Source organism: Lissotriton vulgaris, chromosome 4_1, assembly GCF_964263255.1.
Source record: "Lissotriton vulgaris chromosome 4_1, aLisVul1.2, whole genome shotgun sequence".
Classification (NCBI taxonomy): Eukaryota; Metazoa; Chordata; class Amphibia; order Caudata; family Salamandridae; genus Lissotriton; species Lissotriton vulgaris.
In genome coordinates, this window is record NC_141691.1 from 650,424,449 (window position 1) to 650,438,573 (window position 14,125).

Below are 14,125 nucleotides of genomic sequence, written 5' to 3' on the forward strand. Positions count from 1 at the left end.
AATAGGAGGGGACACTTTGCAAGGGTGTGCAGGGAACGTGACCCGCACGTCAAGGAGGGAGGGGAACAGGAAGGTTCTTGGGGTAAAGAAATGAAATGTGTAATGCCTGTTGGAATTGAGTATGTATTACAAGTTAAAAAATGCTCAGGAAGTGTCAATATGGTTTACCCCAAGTGCGATGCATCCTTGAATAACATGTTTGCTGATTCGTGTTTCCCTTTAATTTTATTAAACAAGAAAGATTATGAGTGTTTTGAGGGGCATGGAAGGAATACTTTATAGAAGGCAGATATTATGCCCACTGGTTACAACAAAGAGCCTAAACCGCTCCTTGGCATGAAGGAGATGCGCATTGCGTTCAAGGGCAGGGATACGTATGGTAAAGTGTACATTGTAGAGGCAGGATCCAACCTGTTACGGTGGTAACACCAGAAGGAATTGGGTATCATCCTGGACCCAAACAAGGAAAAACAGGTTCTACTGACTACGGATAAGCTGGATGGGGGCAAAATTTGTGAAGAATTTGCAAGTTTTGGAAACAGCTGTGCCTTTTACACAACTTCAAGCACAAAATAAACTTAAGGCCAACGCCAGACCTATAGTACACAAACTGCGCCCTGTACTTCAACAAATGAAGGAGCCCCTAGAGAGAGAGCTAAACAAACTGTGTGACATGGGAATAATACAACCTATAGAATGTTCAGAGGTGTTGGCACCGGTCGTCATCGCAGCCAAGGCCAGTGGTGAGGGAATTTGCCTATGTGTACACTTGAGGAGCCTCAATGAGAGCATAGGGTTAGAAAGACACCCACTGCAGAACATAAATGAGATGCTCAGCACCATGTCCCAGGCGAAGTATTTCAAAGTCATCGACTTATCCATGGCGTACCACCAGGTTGACCCACACCCAGAATGTAGTCCTCTCACCGCATTTATAACACCCCAAGGTGAGTAAATGTTCAGGAGGATGCCCTTTGGATTAGCGTCCTCTGCGGCGCTTTTCCAGAAAGTAATGCAACAGATCCTAAAAGGGGTGGACTCCTCCATGTGCTTCCAAGATGATATCTGGTGTATGGATGCGGCCTGGAAGACCATGACAATACCCTCAGACTAGTGTTTAAGAGGCTCATGGATGCAGGGTTAACAGTACAGAAATCCAAGTGCAAAAAAAGGACGATGTTGGTTGATTACCTGGGACATTCCATTTCAGAAGAAGGTTTTAGACCTAAAGGCAACCTGATCAGTGCACTGAGAGATGCCCCATATCCGAAAAACAAGGATGAGCTCAAGTCATTCCTAGGATTAATGGAATACATGGCTAAGTACATAAAAAACTTTGCATCCAAATGTGAACCGATGGGAGAGCTACTAAAACAAGACAAGGAGTTTGAATGGAATGACAACATAAATCAGTGGTGGATACACTCAAGCAAGAGATATCGAGCTCGCCAGCGTTAGGGGTATTCGACCTAAAAAAAAACATTCTCAAGTCTGACGCATCCAACAAGGGACTGGGGGCCACCTTATCACAAAGAAAAGGAATAGAGGAAAAGATGATTACCTTCGCATCATGTTGCCTGACAAGTGCTGAAAGAAATTACTCAGTAGTTGAAAAGGAGGCCCTGGCATCTTTCTAAGCCGTGAAGCATTTTAGATTCAATATCAATATGTTGAAATATTTGACGTAAGTATTATTCTTAACGATTAATGAATGTTAATGTTAGAAATAGTGCAGTGGCCCACAGGTGAGTATGAATTACTTTGTCACTATCAAACAGTGGGATGCAACATGGCAAATAGGTGTAAATGCTAAGATATAGAGTCCTGACATTTTAAATTTGAAATATTCATACCACCTATTTTTCCCTTGGGAGGGCATTATAGAATGGCAGCCTACATATCCTAGAATCAGTTAATTTAACAAACATTAACAGGTACAATAAGCATGAATTTATTCACATTACTAAAGACATACGCTACGTCAAATAAACATAAAAAATAGAGTGTATTGTGTAAATGTCTAATAGGAAAATATTAGGAAGGCTTATTATTTGCTTTTGAATTATCAATAATTGAAATGTGATGAGTACAATGTATATGTGCTAGATATTTTGAGTGTCAATGTTTATTGAATTACAAATGTTAATGAATTATAAAAGAGTAGTTACTTTAATCTGTTACCAAGTCCTATATTGGCACCAAGGGTAGTATTTATGTGCTGTGCTATCATTGTTTTCACAACAAACCAGGATCTAAAGAGGCTATTGTATAGGTTGTATTCTTCTTCAATACATATAAACCACGTAGCACCATTATATTAGTCACAAAATGTTTGTCTTAAGAAAAAATCGATGTCAACATCCTTATTAAATCCAGATTGAAATGTTTCTAATTTGTAAATCAAAAAGCTTTTATTTTCTCATACTATTTGTCCCCTGCTGTCCCACCATCTGTCCCACCATCCTAGTTACTCTGGATTAAGTGTTCTTAATAATTGTTCAAAATTGCTTCCATGTAAAAGTACGGGCATCACAATGTGTTTACCATCACATTTCTTTCATGTTCTCTTCAATATAGTTTTCCTGGTCTGATCGTTGAACCTACACATAGTTCTGAACATCCCCAGGGTATATTGTAAACACATTAAGAACTATTACATTTTTCATAAAAAACATTGATTCATACATTTGTTTTCTAACTGCTAGTTTTAGTTTACAATTCATTGAATTCATTTTGGTTACTGTTGAATCAATATTAGGGGTTGACCTTAGTTCCCTTTTGTTCTGTACAGCGAGCTAACACAAACTGATGAGCTGGGTCACAACAACATAGAGAGATGTAATGCTTGTGAGTGATAGGAAAGGATGTATATAAACCAGGATAAGATGTTTACCTGATTACCATGTTCAAACGGCAGGCAAGAAGAATAGAATGGACATCATGTCAAAGGCCACAGTGAGAACAAGGAAGATCAAGGAGAATGTCCTGCACTGATTCACTTTCATCCTGAGCTCTTCTGACATTCTGAGCACAGTTGACTCAGATATGTGAAGAAGAATGAAGTAAGATAGCATGTGTAGAAAATGCCTCTTTTCAAATGATTATCCCCAATGTTTTTAGACTTATAGTATTGTTTGTTTGATTCTGTGCACTAGGACTATGATAACAAGGCCCTAGTACATGTGCTCTGACTCCTAAAACATATTGAAATTGGCTATACTCCTAATTGGCCGATTTAATGTATCTATAAGTCCCTAGTATATGATACAAATGTACTCAGGGTCTGTTAGTTGAATGTTATCAGTGGACAGCAGGACATATTGTGCCACCATCAAAGTGGCTATGCAAAACATGACTGCAGGCCTGCAACCAGTAACCTGGCAATACAGGTTTAAACTGCAAATTCACCCTATATAAATAAGACCGCTTGACAGGCCTAACCCTTCCTTTTTAATATTAATAAGTCACCTCTATGTCGGCCTGAATGCCCATAAGGCAGAGTGCATTATATTTAAATGTGGAACATATAAGAATTTAAAGTTATAAATGTCCTTATAGTGAAAAGCTATTTCCACTGTAGCAGGGTTATATGATAAACAGGAAAGCCCTGAGAGTTAAATAATGAGTATGAACCAGATAAAATATTAATTCTTGGGCATTTTAAAATATATATTACTAATTGGTAAGTTGTATTTGTAATAAATATTTTCTAATTGGTATTTTTAAAAAGTCATATTTGCCTGCCCAGAACATCTAGACCCAGCCCACTTGTATGAGCTTCCGACTGTCATCTAGAAGCATATTGCCTCCTTGACGAGCTATGAAGTGGCTAAAATAGCTGAGACAACAGTCTGGGATGTGAGGAGGTGTTTTGTTCCTCAGACAGGAGGACCATCTGGACTGTGCCCAGCAACTTAATTAACTTTAAGGGATGCCTACCCTGTCACTGGCAGATTTAGCTAGCACCTGGGCCTGCCTCCTTTTTGTCTTCCTAGCCAGTCATGCATCAATCCCAGTGAGGTACAGCTGCCCCCAGAGCTGGTTTTAGTGACCACAGGGGATGGTTTTTTTCATTTAGCTGACCACAACATCTAGGGTGGGCACAGTAGCTCTTCACAAGGGAGGAAGGGTTCTGTCATGTTGGATTTAGGTAGAAGGGGGGACTGTGAGATTGTTTGTAGTGGGGCACACAGGAAATGCTGCAAAACTGGTTAGGGTTACTCCTCTAAACTTTATCCCTATAAGTCAGTGAAGTGCCTGGAGTCACCATCACCCACCTGCTAGTATAAGGCATAAATGCGCCACCCCTGAGCACCCTCTTCAGAATACTGTTGTACCTGTGGAAGACAGAAGGAGCACTTCCCCTGCTGTTGTGACTTGTCAGGAGAACCTTATGTGCTGATACTACTCCTACTTGTACCCAATGCTAAGAAATGGACTCCATGGGTCAGTTGGCTGACATTATGGTTAAGCAGCAGGGACCAAAAAGCTGCACGAAGCCTGCTTGCCAAGGTGACCAGTTCCAACTCTACCTACCCTGGACCCTGCAGGTGATTTCTGTCCTGACCCCCAAGGGCTGCACCTGAGGCCATGCAACCATTGGATGGTGTCAGACTGTTCTGTTCCTGCCAACCATAAAACCTGGGTGTTAGACCCATCAGCCTTTTGGGATCTTTCCCCAAAATGTGTTCCATCTCCTTTTTTGCTGCTCTTGTTTTTTGCTGGCCTTAGGACTCTTCACACTTTTCCACTGCGAAGCAGCACTAAAGTGCTTGTGCTCTCCCTCCTAAACATGGTAACATTGGCTTATATCCAATTGCCATATTTAATGTACATATAAATACCTAATAACAACATGGACCTAGGGCCTTTAAATTAACTGCTAGTATTGGGCCTGCAGCACTGTGCCACCTACTTAAGTAGCCCTTTAGCAAAGTTACAGGCCTGCCATGGCAGCCTGTGTGTGCAGTTTTAAACTACCATTTCGAACTGGCAAAGTAACCCGTTTTGCCAGGGCCAAACCTTCCTTTTTAGTTATATAGGTCACACCTAGGGTAGGCCATGGACAGCCCAGAGGGCAGGGTAAAATGTATTTCAAAAATGTATTTCAAAAGTAGGACATGTGCTGGTAGTGAAAAACTCTTAAGTTCATTTCTCACTACTGCAAGGTCTACATCTCCTAGAGGATAACATTGGGGATACCTTATTACATTTTATAAGTGGAACAGGTAAAAAGTTCATGTTTTGTGTCGCTGTCCTTAAAATACTGGTATGTATGAGGAATGCATGTTGAATAAAGTGCTCTAATGGTATGCATTAACTCAAACTGTATTAATGTTGTATAGTTCTGTGTTTCAGGAACGGTGCTTGGTTTGTGAGAATTCTAAGGTTTTCATCAGGATCCAAGAAAGGGGTGTATTCCAAGCAAAGTATAGCAAGAACTTTGTGAGACTATGAGAAAGTAGTCGGTATCTTGCATTGTTCACAGTTGTCTTATTTTTTTGTTACAGGTTTCCTTCCCCCAATGTTCCTTCCCTCTCCTTTCCCTCGCCTGATCACTCGAACATCCTGTAGTACATTGGGGTGTTGCTGGTTTCAGGAGGTGGACCCATTCTTGCTACAACTGGATTCTGCGGAGCGTTACCTGACAGCATGACCCTAAAGAACAGTACCTGACCACCTCAACTGCATCCTTCTCAACACCTGCTCCCTCAAAAGACATGCCATGAAGATCTGGGACCTGCTTGACTCCATCTCCCTCACGTTGCCTTCTTCACAGAAACCTGTATAAACTCCACTTCAGCTCTGAACATTGCAACTGCCAATCCTGAGGGATACAAAATCATCCACAAGGACCGCGTCAACCGACCGGGAGGAGGCATCACCATTGTACACAAGGACACTCTCCGCCTCACTACCAGCTCCAACTACCACTCACCCAAAATAGAGCACCTCCGCTTCCAGATCCAGATCAATCCGAATGCCACCCTCTGCGGCAATCTCGTCTACAGATCTCCTAGAGCCCGCACCCCCTTCAGCCAAGCGATAACAGACTTCATCCCTCATCACCGCTCTCGCCTCAATAAACTACATCCTCCTCAGTGACCTCAATTTTCACCTGGACAACCTCGAAGATCACAACACCTCATCCCTCCTGGAGAACCTCACCACCAATGGACTCAAACAACTGGTCACAATGCCAACCCACTCATCAGGACACACGCTTAACATCATCTTCTCCACAAGCTACAACATCTCAGTGAGCCACACTTCTGAACCACACTGGACTAACCACCACTGTGTCCACTTCTCCTTCACCAAACCCACTATATACCACCATGCCCTCTGCATTCCTTGCAGAAGCTGGAACAAGGTCACCAAAGACTAGCTCACCACCTCCATCAGCAAGACCCATCCATGGATACCAACACCTCAGCCTACAACCTCCACCGCTGGATGGATGACTGCGCCAACACACTTGCTCCCACAGGAAACCATAAGGCAAGCAGCCCTTCAAGAAACACAGCTGGTTCTTCCCTGACCTCAAAGAGTCCAGGTGCACCCTCAGACAGTTTGAGAAAATATGGAGGAGCAGCAAGATCGCAGCATACCACACAGCCTTCAAATCTGCCATCAGGCCCATCACCACATACCACTTCCTCATCAGCACAACGAAGAAAGCCATTGAGGAAGGCATCAACACTAAGTATGGGCGAATTTTGCGAATCAGCGGTTCGCAAATTAGCACGAAATCACAAAAAAATCTGCAAATTCGTGGATTTCCACGCGAAATCGCAGATTTTTTTGCGATTTTGCACCACCGCTAGTGTGTGTGGGGGGAGGGCAAACAGGGGGGCTTCTATGCGAGTTCACATGCCTTTTGTGTGTATAAAAGGAAAGGCACCGATCAGAGCAGCAGATCCGGGGAGAAAGAAGCTTGTGGTCACAGGAACTGCACAGGGATAGAGCTCGTGAATGTCAAGGATGCAAAGGCCTCCATCAAGCATCATAGCTAATTTTCGACGGTAGATATGGGGAGAACACACACCTGCCCAGCCTCGACAAAGCGCACATTTTTATTGGGCTGATTAACTTTGCCATCGCGCTGAAGGGTGCCGGGGTCCCTCGAGTGAGCTGTCCATCATAGTGGCTAAAGTGCGGGAAGACAGTGCACACCGCTAGTGTGTGTGGGGGGGAAACGAGGGGGGCTTCTATGCGAGTTCACATGCCTCTTGTGTGTATAAAAGGACAGGCACCAATTAGAGCAGCAGATCCGGGGAGAAAGAAGCTCGTGGTCACAGGAACTGCACGGGGATAGAGCTCGTGAAATTCAAGGATGCAAAGGCCTCCATCAAGCATCATAGCTAATTTTCGACTGTAGATATGGGGAGAACACACATATGCCCAGCCTGGACAAAACGCAAATTTTTGGGGGACTGATTAACTTTACCATCGTGCCGAAGGGTGCCGGGGACCCTCGAGTGAGCTGTCCATCATAGTGGCTAAAGGGCGGGAAGACCGTGCACACCACTAGTGTGTGGGGGGGGCAAACGGGCGGGCTTCTATGCAAGTTCACATGCCTCTTCTGTGCAACAGATGAGGAGAAAGAAGCTTGTGGTCACAGGAACTGTACAGGGACGGAGCTCGTGAAAGTCAAGGATGCAAAGGCCTCCATCAAGCATCATAGCTAATTTTCGCCGATAGATATGGGGAGAACACACTTGCCCAGCCTCGACAAAGCGCACTTTTTTTTTGGGCTGATTAACTTTGCCATTGCGCTGAAGGGGCCGGGGTCCCTCGAGGGAACTGTCCATCATAGTGGCTAAAGGGCGGGAAGACGGTGCACACTGCTAGTGTGTGGGGGGGCTAACGGGGGGCTTCTATGCGAGTTCACATGCCTCTTGTGTGTATAAAAGGACAGGCACCGATTAGAGCAGCAGATGGGGAGAAAGAAGCTCGTGAGCACAGGAACTGCACAGGGATAGAGCTTGTGAAAGTCAAGGATGCAAAGGCCTCCATCAAGCATCATAGATAATTTTCGATGGTAGATAGGGGGAGAACACACACCTGCCCAGCCTCGACAAAGCGCACATTTTTTGGGGGCTGATTAAGGAGTTACTGAATTTGACCTTCAACTCAGGTACCTGCTTTATCTATATCTGTAAGTGCTTCCTTCAGGAGCCTCGTTGTCTACTTGTAACTATTCTCTGACCCTGCTTTGAGGGTCAGAGGAGGGCAGAGAATAGTTGCAAGTATGCAAGGAGGCGCCGCTCAGGAAGCACTTACAGGTTACAGCAGGTGCCCAAGTTAAAGTTAATTTCTTTGTAACCATTTTGTAAATGGTTACAAAGAAATTAGCTTCAACTTGGGCACCTGCTGTAACCCTGTAAGTGCTTCCTGAGCAAAATTCGTCCCGCTCGCGAATTTGCGGATTTTGCCGCGATTTCGTGCGATTGGCGAAATTGCGGAAAATCCGCAAATTCCCAAGCGGAACGATTTTTCCGCCCATACTTAATCAACACCAAAGCACACAACAGCAAAGAACTCTTTGCCATGGTCAAATAATTTGCGAAACCCAACACTGAGATAGAAGACATCACTCCTCCTCAAGACCTCTGCTATAATCTTGCCACTTTCTTCCACTGCAAGATCAAGGAGATCTACGACAGCTTTGCAACCCAAGACTCATCCACCCCAACCACAACCACTGCACTCAATGGATCAAGCCCCTAGCAGACCCTGACCAACAGGACCACCCTCACCTCAGATGACACCCTCAGAGAACCCTCAGAGGACTATGAAGAGCATTCACTCCAGAGCCACCTCAGACACCTGCCTTCACCACATCTTCAACAGAGCCAGAAGCTCCATCACACGCGAACTCTTCTGCACCATCATCTGCTCTATCGAGTCTGCCACCTTCTTTGTGTGCTGAGTATAGACTAATTCATATGGTGAAATAAATAAATTGAAAAATAGGTATCTAGTTAACATATGTATTTCTGAAATGGGCACACGATATGGAATTTAGTAGAAGTCTCCTTTCTTACACCCTGGCTTGCATTTGGAAGTCACAAATGCATCAAAGCCCATTTGGCAATTGCAAGTATCCTACTATTCTATGCTTCCACGTCTTCTGATAATGTGGGTATGCCTAGTGCCTGCAACATGAAAATGTCCAAAATGCAACATGCATGCACCACTTTTTTCCACTCACAACTGCCCAGTGTTTTGAAAAGTAGGTAGTTGTGGATTTTGGGCCTTGGCTAAATCAAGTACAGAGAGAAACTTAGCAAACCTTTACATTTGTGAAAACTAGATACCTAGGGGAATCCAGGATGTGGTGTCTTGTGTGGCTCTCCCTAGGTTGTTTCTTCTTCTCAGAATCCCTTTAAACCTCAAACTTTGACAAAAGCACATTCTCCTCAAACTTCTGTGAAGGAAAAATCTGGAATCTGCAGGGGGGCACAAACATCCTTCCATCAAGAATTCCCCTACGTCTACCAATAAAAAATTGTACTTTGCAGAACCTGCAACAGAAAATAGCCAAAAACACAACATGGATATCTGACATTTTTTCCACTCATATATGACTCGTTTTTTTGCCAAGTGGGTAGCTGTGGATTTTGGGCATACAAGATTGGGGATCTTGTGTGAATCCCATGAAGTTTTGCTTACCCACAATGCCCTGCAAACCTCAAACTTTGGCTAAATTCACACATCTTCCTTACATTTCTGTGATGGAAACGTGAATCCACAACATTTCTTCTACCCAGCATTACCCCTCTTGTGCAGGTGAAAACGCTGCCCCACTTGTGTGGCTGGACGTAGATTCCCGCAGCAGGAACGGATCGAACCAAGGTCAATGGGAGCCAATGCGTGGGGACTTCAATTTACCTTAATTTGATCTGTTCCTGCTGGTGGCACTTGGCTGAATCACACAAGTGGCAAAGAGTTTTTATTGGAACAAGTGGAGCATTGCTAGATCACAGGAATTTTGTTGATTCCTGCAGATCCTGAAAGTCAACCAGATGGAGGCGTATTGCTGCTGAGCCAAATATTCCGGCAGCTCTCTACAGCAGCAAGTCCATTTCAGAAGGACATCACAGAGAAGGTGTCTGGCCTGTGGAGCCCTGTTCAGATGCAGCTTTCAGCCTAGCCCCGCTGGAGGAATCCGAGCTTCAAAAAGGTAACTAAGGTGGAGGGAGAAATCTTTTCCTGGTGTAGGTGCCAAAGGTATCTGGGTGGAGACTCAGATGGAGATTCTTGGTGAAATTTCTCCTGCTTGGAGCTTTTCCGCCAAAAGACAATAGTTTCATCATGACTTCCACTTATGCGCTCTAACATCCCAAAACCCATTTCCACCTTATGCTGCTGCTGAGGAGTTTTGACGTCCAGAAGGTAAAACTTCCAAGCAAGTTGATTCTGATCTTTGTATCTGCCCCATGCTTTGTTGTGGTTGCCTTAGCTTGTGTCTAGATACTGGTTAAACTTTTTTCTGGGTGCTAGATTTATTCAAAACTTTGAACATTTGAAAACCCTTTGGTTCGCCTTACTGGATTTTTTTCATTTTTTTGTAATTGTGTTCATACAAATATTGTCTATTTTTATAAATTGAATGGGTCTTTATTGTACTTTCAACTTTATAACAGTTTTTTGGTATTTCTAACTGCTTTACACACTGTTTTAAGTTAAGCTTTCCTACTCTGCGCCGTGGCTACCGGTAGTTGCGCTCAGGATTTAATTACTGAAATATTTACTGGACCTAACAAGAATAGTGGCATTATTACTTGTTGTGGACTATTATCAACCCCAACTAATAATCCACATTCTCACAGGATGCAGATTAATAATTGGTGGATGAACTGTTGAGGATTGTTTGAGAAGTTAGGACTATGAGGACATGATGATGATGTGAATGATGTTACAGAATTGTTATAGAGATCACTAACAACTTTTATGATGGGATCTGGTACGAAGGTGAGCACATGAATATGGCCAGAAATCAGAAGGCCAGCCTTACTATACTGAAGATTGAAATAAACTCATGATTTTCACTTTGAGGAGATTGATATCAGAGAGGGTTTGAGGGTTGAGACTGAGGAAATGAGACAGCCAAGCCTTTGTTGATTCCTGCAGATCCTGAAAGTCAACCAGATGGAGGCGTATTGCTGCTGAGCCAAATATTCCGGCAGCTCTCTACAGCAGCAAGTCCATTTCAGAAGGACATCACAGAGAAGGTGTCTGGCCTGTGGAGCCCTGTTCAGATGCAGCTTTCAGCCTAGCCCCGCTGGAGGAATCCGAGCTTCAAAAAGGTAACTAAGGTGGAGGGAGAAATCTTTTCCTGGTGTAGGTGCCAAAGGTATCTGGGTGGAGACTCAGATGGAGATTCTTGGTGAAATTTCTCCTGCTTGGAGCTTTTCCGCCAAAAGACAATAGTTTCATCATGACTTCCACTTATGCGCTCTAACATCCCAAAACCCATTTCCACCTTATGCTGCTGCTGAGGAGTTTTGACGTCCAGAAGGTAAAACTTCCAAGCAAGTTGATTCTGATCTTTGTATCTGCCCCATGCTTTGTTGTGGTTGCCTTAGCTTGTGTCTAGATACTGGTTAAACTTTTTTCTGGGTGCTAGATTTATTCAAAACTTTGAACATTTGAAAACCCTTTGGTTCGCCTTACTGGATTTTTTTCATTTTTTTGTAATTGTGTTCATACAAATATTGTCTATTTTTATAAATTGAATGGGTCTTTATTGTACTTTCAACTTTATAACAGTTTTTTGGTATTTCTAACTGCTTTACACATTGTTTTAAGTTAAGCTTACCTACTCTGCGCCGTGGCTACCGGTGGTTGAGCTCAGGATTTAATTACTGAAATATTTACTGGACCTAACAAGAATAGTGGCATTATTACTTGTTGTGGACTATTATCAACCCCAACTAATAATCCACATGCTCACAGGATGCAGATTAATAATTGGTGGATGAACTGTTGAGGATTGTTTGAGAAGTTAGGACTATGAGGACATGATGATGATGTGAATGATGTTACAGAATTGTTATAGAGATCACTAACAACTTTTATGATGGGATCTGGTACGAAGGTGAGCACATGAATATGGCCAGAAATCAGAAGGTCAGCCTTACTATACTGAAGATTGAAATAAACTCATGATTTTCACTTTGAGGAGATTGATATCAGAGAGGGTTTGGGGGTTGAGACTGAGGAAATGAGACAGCCAAGCCTTTGGAAACCTTGGCAGAAGGAGTAGGGGAAATACAGAATAAAAGATTTCCTCTTCTGAAAAGAATATTCATGGGGTCTTTGACAGTCTAAAAGACCCTGGAAGACAAGCTGTGGTATTAGCAATTTTGGTCAAAGTAGAAATGCTTTAAAGGCATGAAGGGAGTGGGTTTAGATAGACCTGCTTTAGCTGGACCACCAGCCGATGTCTAGGCCTTTGTAATGGAGCCAGGTCTTCGAAATACAAGGGGGCAGAAGTATGGCAAGTATTACATGTAATGAAGCTGCATAGTTGCCCTTTCAGCAACTATGTATCCTCAGACATAAAAAATATGTATGTCCTCATTGCACTGTGCTGACACATTAAGTGGCACTGCACATCTCTTTGTTGTGCCTCATCTTTGCCTGTTTTCTTGTGGGGTCCCGGCCACCATATGGCCCTGTACTTGGAGTTCAGTCTGCAGACACTGCTGTGACTGCCCAGTACCTCTTGTGTGACACCACATCTCCCTCTGTTGTGTTGCCCTTCTCTCTTCTGCCGCACCTACTACATTGTAAGCTGGGAAACTATTGTAAAAATGAGTCATGTAACTATAAACCATATGGTTATCCATACAATTTATATTTTAAGTGCACCTAATGAGAAAATTACAAATATGTAAATTATTAATGAATTCTGACTTCATTCACATCAAGGAAGCAGGGTCAAGGGTGTGGGCTCTTGTAGTAATGTTTTTCAAGTGTGTATCATTTTCCTCTGTGGCATCTCTTTCCCTATTCTTTTCAATTGGTAGTGCTGACTAATGTAGATGGAAATCTACTCCAACCATGTGTAGAACTACGGGGCATATTAACAAGGGCTTTATCTCTGCTTTTTTGGCTTTAAAAGCCAAAGAAGCAGAGATAAAAATATCGCCCTATCAACAACAGGGTGCCAACATGCAAAATTGCATGCTAGCACTCTTTTTTACTACGCTTCCTTTTGCATCTCTAATGAGATGCAAAGCGGGAATTCCAGTGCAAAATAATAGGAGACAAGCTTCACTCTAACCCTGTTAACGCTGCTATTTTACGTCTGCTAATTTTCAGACTTAGTCATGTCATCCAATGGGAGGTGGATTACATGGCTAAGGCCACCATGGGCTATCAACAAGGATATCCCTATCTTTCTAGTTTTATTCCTGCATTACCAGTGATAACCTCCCAAAATGCTGCTATCGCTGGATTTTTTATCGCCTAGGTGGTTAGCGTTGATAATAACGTGATAACCAGGCGATATTATCCAGTGGTAGCGGGCGTTAATTTTTTTTACTTTAAGCGCCCTTAGCGTACATTTTTCCTGTTCCTTGTTAATATGCACCTACATTTGTTGGATTTGCACCTAGAATACTCCCCTAAAGTTACTATTGGTATTTGTAAAGTCACATTTTGAGTCTTATATATCACCACTCCTTCATGTAAAGAGAAGTGGGGACTACTATTAATCGTAAATCATGGTTCTTGTTTGCTGAATTGCATTTAGGTGGAGATACACACTTAGATGTCGACAAAAGTCTAGGTGTAAGGGCATTTCCACCAAAATGGGCCCATAGTGATTTTGGTAAACTCAACTATATTTAGGTGTGAAATAATGTACAAATTAGAAATCTGACCATCATTAACATGTATAAAACATGGACAGGATTATGCAATAAGACATTTGTAGCATTCACACACAGAAACAGAAACAGTAACTGAACCCATTGGAAATTGGTACATAAATACATTTCAAATGCTTAATTTTTAACATTTTATCCTCTAGATTTTTCACTTTGATTATTTCTTAATTTCTGCTGAAAATCTAAAGCTTGTTGACAGAGATGCATTCACAAAGCCAAAA

General features: G+C 42.8%; 1 protein-coding gene across 2 annotated transcripts in view; it reads right to left on the reverse strand.

Annotated features, from left to right (window-relative positions):
* ADCY1 (adenylate cyclase 1) overlaps positions 1-14,125 on the reverse strand; it is a 1,293,742-nt gene that overhangs the window by 406,211 nt on the left and 873,406 nt on the right. The window lies entirely within an intron of this gene.